Source organism: Cavia porcellus, unplaced genomic scaffold, assembly GCF_034190915.1.
Source record: "Cavia porcellus strain 051 isolate PalLab524CR breed Dunkin Hartley unplaced genomic scaffold, mCavPor4.1 scaffold_40, whole genome shotgun sequence".
Taxonomy (NCBI): domain Eukaryota; kingdom Metazoa; phylum Chordata; class Mammalia; order Rodentia; family Caviidae; genus Cavia; species Cavia porcellus.
In genome coordinates this window covers 2,335,496-2,342,675 of record NW_026947523.1, presented here as the reverse complement: position 1 = coordinate 2,342,675, position 7,180 = coordinate 2,335,496, and the positions used below count along the sequence as shown (strand labels likewise).

Below are 7,180 nucleotides of genomic sequence, written 5' to 3'. Positions count from 1 at the left end.
GAGTGAGAGCAAAATGTGCTGATCTGCCTTTACATCCCTGGGAATAAAAATGCTGCTTAAAAATTCCAGGGGAGCCTCTGAAACTTTTGAGGAGGTGGGATAATTGTGCCTTCCCCGAGTGTCTCCCCCGCTGTAGGCGGGAATCAGATGTGCCAAAGGGAGAGGAAACAAAGCCAAGGTCTCCTAACAACTCGGAGACCGCACGGGCTCTGGGACCAAAAGGGCTGGGAGGCCACGCCCGTTCTGAGCTGTGTCTCAGGGCCAAGGCTGCCCACACCGCAAGCAGAGCGGTCTTTTGGAAACAGGATGGACCAGCTGCCCTCCTAGCTGAAGCTCTCACGATCCCCGGGAACTGGCAGTCACTCTGTCACCCCCTAGGACCGTGCACACTGTGCTTTTGGAGATCTGGCCCCACCCACGGCTTTGCCTTGGGTTATTTTTGTCTCCTCAAACAAGGATATCAAAGGAAGCTGGTGAAAGCTTCCCTGTACTGTCAACCAGAGCAGACAGACGGACAGAAGGGACATTCTGTCCAATTATCCAGAAGAGACTGTACCCCCTAGGGCCTGAGATGCCCTCCCCCAGTCCCAGGGACCGGACTGCAAATGGCAAATGCTGCCTGGAGAAGTCTGTGGGCATCAGGTCTGGGCTCTGTGAGTACAAAAGCAGGCGGCCGAGCAATGGGGGTGGGGCGGGGTGGGAGAAAAGACTCTGTTCTCCCATGGAGGAGCTGTGAGAGCCCTGCAGATTCATGGTGATAAGGAGCTTAGAGCAGAGCCCACGATTGATCTCTCTGCCATCTGAGGGATTTGCAGACTTTGAGCGGGCCTGGGGCTATCTCCGTGTTACAGCCTCCTTGGGACTGTGTGGATGAGCCTTATCTGATTCCCGGGGGAAATCATTTCGAGGAAGCCATGCCAGGATGTCTCACAAGGCCTGCTGTCTCCCAGCAGGGGAAAGGTCAGTGCGTCTTCTACCATGAAAAAATCGCTGCGACAGGCTCCATGGTAAAAACCCACTGCTCCGGAGTCTCTCAAATAGCTGCTGAGTTGCATGGGAAAAGGATAAAGTAGGGGACTCGGGGAAGATTTTCATGGCAGTACAAGATGTTTGGGGCAAGATGAGATGGCTGGGGCTCTGTCCCAGCACCAAGGAGACCACCAGGGCCTCAGGCTACCTGAGGATACCTTCCTGTTTCCTGGTACTGGTGGGGACCTGGGCTGTGGCTCTGGGAACTGTTGATTAGGTGAATCCTCTGTTGTTCCAGGCAAATCTGTAGCTACCAGGGCGCAGTCTATTTTGTGCTGAGCTGAGATTTCACCAGACACAGCTGGGCACGTCGTAAGATGCAAGGGTGCTGTCAGATGCCAGGGTGCTGGTTTTCACCCACCAGGACCTGAGTGTAGTTTCCTAGATGTTCCTTGCAGAGGCAGGGACACATGATGGTTTATGTTCCATTCACTCTTACTGTCCCTGTCTTGTTTTGAGCATTGTCAATTTCTAATAAATTCAGGGTAACCACCTCTCACATCCCAGATTGCCCCAGGCCCTTGGCCTCCTCTACCCTCCAGAGAGCAGCGAGCCTGGTCCATGAGGGACATGGGGGTTCAGTGACAAGAAGACATTTATTGCTTCACCAGCTGTATGAATTTCCCTTCCAGCTGCCCTGGAAGGAAGGAAGTGGACCTCACCCGAATATGACACTCTTCCTCTGGAAGGATCAGAGGCCTTGTCCTCTGTGGGGTCAGCACCAGGGCACATTGGAGATGCCACGCCCTTGCTGTGAGTTCTACAGCTTGAGTCCCAACTGATAGAATATGCCCTGAGCCGGAAAGCCCTTAGCACTTGGGGTACATTAGTGGGGACATCCAGACATCCTGCCTGGAGTTGCCCTTGGCTGCTCTGCTGGACCCCACCTGCAGCTGCTAAGTGAACATAGGCCTTCTATGAGCTCAGTGTGCAGGAGATGTCACAGTCACCCTGGCTATTAGTGACTCTGATCAAAGAGCCCAACGGTGGCCCAGCCCACATGCTCATGTGGTAGATTCCTGTCCACCACTAACCCTGAAAAGAGCAATAACAGGAAGATGTCATTCTGCTATCAAAACCAGACAGTCCTGACCCCAGCAAGGGAGTGACAGTCAGATGCTGCTAGAGGACAAGAATTCCTGCCTCCAAGCTACATTCCTCCTGCAACTTCAAGGCCAGGCTGTAGTGGCCATTGCCCGCCCCGTAGCACTTCAGTCTGAGATGGATCAGTATGGCAGTGATACATCCACACCCCAAAGTGGCACACATTTCTGGGTAAGAAGATTTCTCCAGCCTCGCTCCCAGCAGAGGCTGAGATGATATTTCCAGCTTTGTTGCTATGTCAACTCTCAGCAGCGACCCGCGTCTTGCATCGGAGCCAAGGCAGCCCATCCGTCAGCTCCTTGCTAAAGCACAGCGGAGGACCTGCTGTGCTCTGTGGTGAACCTGCCTTGGATATCTGAGCTGGGCACATGCTCTGGACTCTAGGAACTGGATGCTGGGCACAGGGCACAGCAGGGTGGTCTCCCACTGAGTCCTCCCTAGAGAGGACAGGAAAGAAATGAACAGGGTCCTTGTGACCAACATGTGGGGCCTGGACAGCACTGCTCAGAGACATAGCCAGGTGCTGCGGGAGACCCTGGGCAGGAAGGGAAGAGACCATGGAAGGAAGGACCCTGGGAGGCTGAACTCCAGGGCAGAGATTGCAGAGGCAGCCTGGATTATAACGATGGCTTTCCAGCACACTAGCACAGCTCAGGGGCAGACCTTGAGTCCATCGCACACTTGGCAGGTCCCCAGGTCTGTTTTGACCATTTTGCATGAATGGGCCTGTTGAATTCTACAACAAAGAAGACATAGATTCATCACTATCATCATTTCATACAGAAGAAACCATTCCCAGGATGCCTAGGTTCACAGAGACGGAAGTTGAGACCCATTTGCCAATATTATCCAAAGTGGGTGGGACATGAGCCAGGTCACCTAGTTTGTCAGCTCGATGAGTTTGGGGTCTGTGAGAGCACTGGTGGGGTGCACTTCTGTGGAGCTGGGGTGATGGAGAAGTGATCCTGGGTACTTTACATGGTCCCTTGCCCCTTCCTCTCTGGTCCTCTCCTCCTCCTCTGCTCCCTGGCAGCCATGAACTGAGCAGCTCTGCACCCCCATACCCTTCTGCATGACTTTGCTACCATGGACTGGGTGATCTGAAACCGTGAGCCAAATTAAGCTTTTCCTCCTTTAAACTGTGAGTGTGGTGGGCCTTGCCCCAGTGATGGAAAGGCTGCCAGTGTAATCCTGTTTCCCAGCATAGGAACTAGGCATTGGAGCCACCAGGTGCACACAGTCCCACATCACAGGAGCAGCTGGGGGCTGCACAGTGATGCAGGCAGAGATCGAGGGTCAAGTGAACTCTGGATGCTTAGGGGTTAAGGCAGCTGGGCTGACAGGGCAGAGCAGATGGCAGGCAGAAGTGCAGGCAAATGGGAAGGACAGCAGAGGGGAGACAGGGAAAGAGCCTGGAGTCCAGGGAAACAGGGTCTCTGGGAGACAGGTGGAGAAGCTATGGGGTTATGGGGAGAGTGGCGTGAGGCATAGATTCCGGGTGACATGGAGTCTCGGAAGCTGAGGGATGAGAATCTGGCCAGTGGAGGTTGTATTGGGACTGGGAGAGCCCAGGACGTCATCCTGAGAGTGTCACCTTCTCCCACAAGGAGGGGCAGGTGGGGGAGGGGCTGTGGAGAACAGAGAGGGAGAGAGGCCAAGAAGCACCCCACCGCTGCAGGCCTCTTAGGGGGAACAGGACTCCTCCTTTGGGCTCTGTAGGTTTAGTTCTTGAGGTCTGACAGTGTCACGTGCATGAGCAGGGCCATGTCTTCTCACCTGTGGAACAGGACTGATGAGAGGCAGCACATAAGGACCCCATGGGGCTGCTGAGCAGAGGTGAGGTGGCTCACTGGGGGCTCTGTGACAAGGAACATGAGGAAGCTGCAGTGTTGTCAGCAGGGCCTTGGTTGTCCTGGGTCCCAGGCAGGTCCCATACCACCATGGAAATGAGGCTCCCAGGGACCAGGTAGTGCCAAGAAATCCTCTCGGGGTGGAGGGTCTGGGTCCCCGTGAGTGGACTCTGGAGAAGTGCAGAGAAGTAGTTCCAGCACGGGGGCTACCCTGGCTCTGGGTTCCAGGTGGTGCTCTGCTTACCCTGAGATGTGCCTCTATGGGTACAGGAGACCCACAGCATGCAGACATGGAAACTAAGGTGCTGGCTGCATCCCTAGCCCAGACTAAACAAGGGGAAGGCATCTTGAACTGAGGATCTGTGTAATCCCCAAGACAGATAGATAGACAGACACACAGTTCTTTGGCTACCTCAGTGCCACAGAGGGACAGACTGACCCCACTGCCCGCTGCCTTGATGTTTCAGCTATTTTTTGTCTCTAGGATAAAATATCCAACACCCACAAGTTAAAGGAATGAAGTTTATTTTGACTGTCAGTCTGAGGAGGTTTCAGTCCATAGTGGCCAGCTCCAAGGCAGGGCGGCATGGCAGAGGCCAGAGGAGAAACAACCCAAGGCAGGGCAGGCAGGAGGTGGCATCAGCATTGCAGTGCGCCCCTTTCTTTCTGTCCCTTAATATTCCCTCCAGGCTACAAGCCTATTGATTGATGCCCCCGTATCTAGGGTGGGTTACACACACACAGAACTGTGCTAAACTAATTTGGTTGTCATACACCCTTAATTTGAGTATCACATGCCCTAATCCATGTCACACATCCATGATCCAGCCATCTCCCAAAAGCCTTGCCTATGCACACATGAGGCTTTCAGGGGACATCTACATGCAAACCTTAACATTTGGTCACTGAGGCTGAATGCAGGAGGCCAGCAGAAGCAGCGAGCCAGTTACAGAGGGAAGGGACTCTGGAGTGTTCAGGTGGATGGGGAGTCCTGAGGTCAGCACAGCAGCTTCCTGATAGACTCCACAGGCCATGCCTTCCTGCCCGGATCCCTTTCTCTACACAGCCTGGGGCGCTCCTCTCACTGGGATGCATCTGGTAGACAGCTACCAAACAACACAGGATCTCTCTCCCCTGGGGTCCACTGGTCTGGAGATGCCACACCAAGACAGTGCCTGGGCTCTGACACCAGGATGCTTCTCTCATCTGCAGAGCCACAGGCTCAGTATCTAATGCAGCAACCACCATGTAGAGGCCTGGGGTCCTACAAGTAAATGGGGACCATTCCAACCCTGCAGTCCTGCACCATAATTCACTGGGGTGCAAACTCATAGATGATGAGGGACATCAGTTCCTTGGACACCAGGGAGTGCCTGCTCCATGAAGAAGCAGCTACCAGGAATTCTTTGACACTGGCAGCTTTTGTTAAGCACACAGCCTTGAACCCCTTCCCATCCTGCCCATAGCTGATGTGGCAGAGGTGAGGAGACCATGGGCGTGCCCTGCCTCTGGGTCTCTCCTGTGTGGGTTTACATGACCAGTGGTAACAAAGCCCCGGGCCTGGCAGCCTAACTGTCTCACATCCCGAGACCTAGAAGGCCAAGGCCAAGGGGTGGACAGTGCTGGTTCCTTTGAGGCCTCTCTCCTGGGCTGTCCACGCTGTTTTCTTTCTGAGTCCTCAGTGGTCTTCCTGCTGGGTCCCACTCTTCCCTCCTTATAAGAACACCAGATTATTTAGGGATCTCTGTTGAGAAGACTCTGTCCCAAACACACTGATCTCTCAAGTGCATCAGAGCTCCAGTGTGTGGGGTTTGACAGACATGAGTCAGTCTGTGATGCTCCTCCTTCTCCACTCAGGTCCTGTGTGATGCTCCTCCAGTCTCACCTCTGCCTCCTCCCCACACTGTCGCTTTGACATCCATCCCAGGACCAGATCTGGGGACACTGGCAGCCCTGGCACACACCAGCGATGCGAAGGTCGCCTCCTTTCTCTCCCTGTTCCTCTTGTTAGAGAAACCTCCCTAAACTCAGGCGGTGCTTATCAGGGCTCAGGGTTTCCTGCAGGGATCCGGGATGGCAGCCTGCATGGCGACCGTTCCCACCCAAGCACCTCCAGTTTTGGTTAGAAAGCGATGCCGAGGCCTAGGCGGGGCGGGAGGGATGGGGAAGCCATCCCCAGCCGGAGCGCCATCCCCAGCTGCTCTGGCTCTCCATCTTTAGTTGGCTTTATTAGTGGCTTTAGTTGTTTAGCAAGATACATGTGTTTCCGTCTGCCAAAGGATAGCTCCTTCGTAGTCCTGGGGGGAATCTCATCCCAGGGCTGCCACAAGTAGTAATTTTGAGGTGTTTTTAATGCTTCTGAGTATTAAACTTTCATACTGTTTTTAAAAATTCAGGAAGGAACTTCACAATTCCATGCGTCCTGGGGCCTTGAGTGGCCAGAAAGGCGGTGTGATAGGTGGCGGATGGCAGGCCAGGGATGGGGGTTTCCACCCTCCCAGCTCAGCCCAGAACCCCTGCCCAGCTCCTTTCTCCACTTCTACACTGTGGGGAGCAGTGGGGCGCCCTGTGTAGAGGCTCCTGGTTTTGTCCTCAGGTCCACACATGGGAAGCTCACCCGGATTCGGGAGGCAGAAGTCAAACAGGTGCCTGGGTCAGAGAAGCCAGCTTCCTGAAGGTCGGCTCTGGTTGGTTCTGAAAGGGCTGCCCCTGGAGTCCCCCAGCTCATGCATGCACGACCCCCTCCCTCTGCCATGAGTGGAGAAAGAGACCCTTGCCAGCTGTGGGCCTTTTGGCCCTGGACCTCCAGGGCTGTAAGAAACAAAGCTGCATCCTTCTGAGTCACCCAGCCTTCTGTGCAGCCGTGGATGTTCTGTGCTGCATGGAACAGACTGAGACTGTGCCTCATAGCAACCGCTGCCCAGGGCTGAGCCGGTGTCGGGACGGCCTGGGAGGACCCAGGGAACATGTTCCCAGGTGGTCACTGGATGCAAATCACTTCCAGCCTGAGTGAGCCAAATGCGGCTGCATGATTTTTCACTCAACAAACACATACTCATTCCTGCCAGGAGAAGCCTGTCCTGGGTCTTGGAGGGGAAGGGCGGGTCCAGCATGCTCTTGGCCCTCTAGGGGCCCTGAGGGACCACAGCTGCTATGAGGATGCAGGGTGCCCAGAGTGGCTCCCAGAAAGACAGGTG

General features: G+C 54.7%; 1 long non-coding RNA gene across 1 annotated transcript; it reads left to right on the top strand.

Moving 5' to 3' along the window:
- Window positions 1-266: 266 nt before the first annotated feature.
- On the top strand, window positions 267-6,378 carry LOC106028876 (uncharacterized). The gene is made up of 2 exons (XR_001202501.3): window positions 267-960; window positions 1,662-6,378. It is a non-coding gene; the product is annotated as an uncharacterized LOC106028876 (long non-coding RNA).
- Window positions 6,379-7,180: the final 802 nt, after the last annotated feature.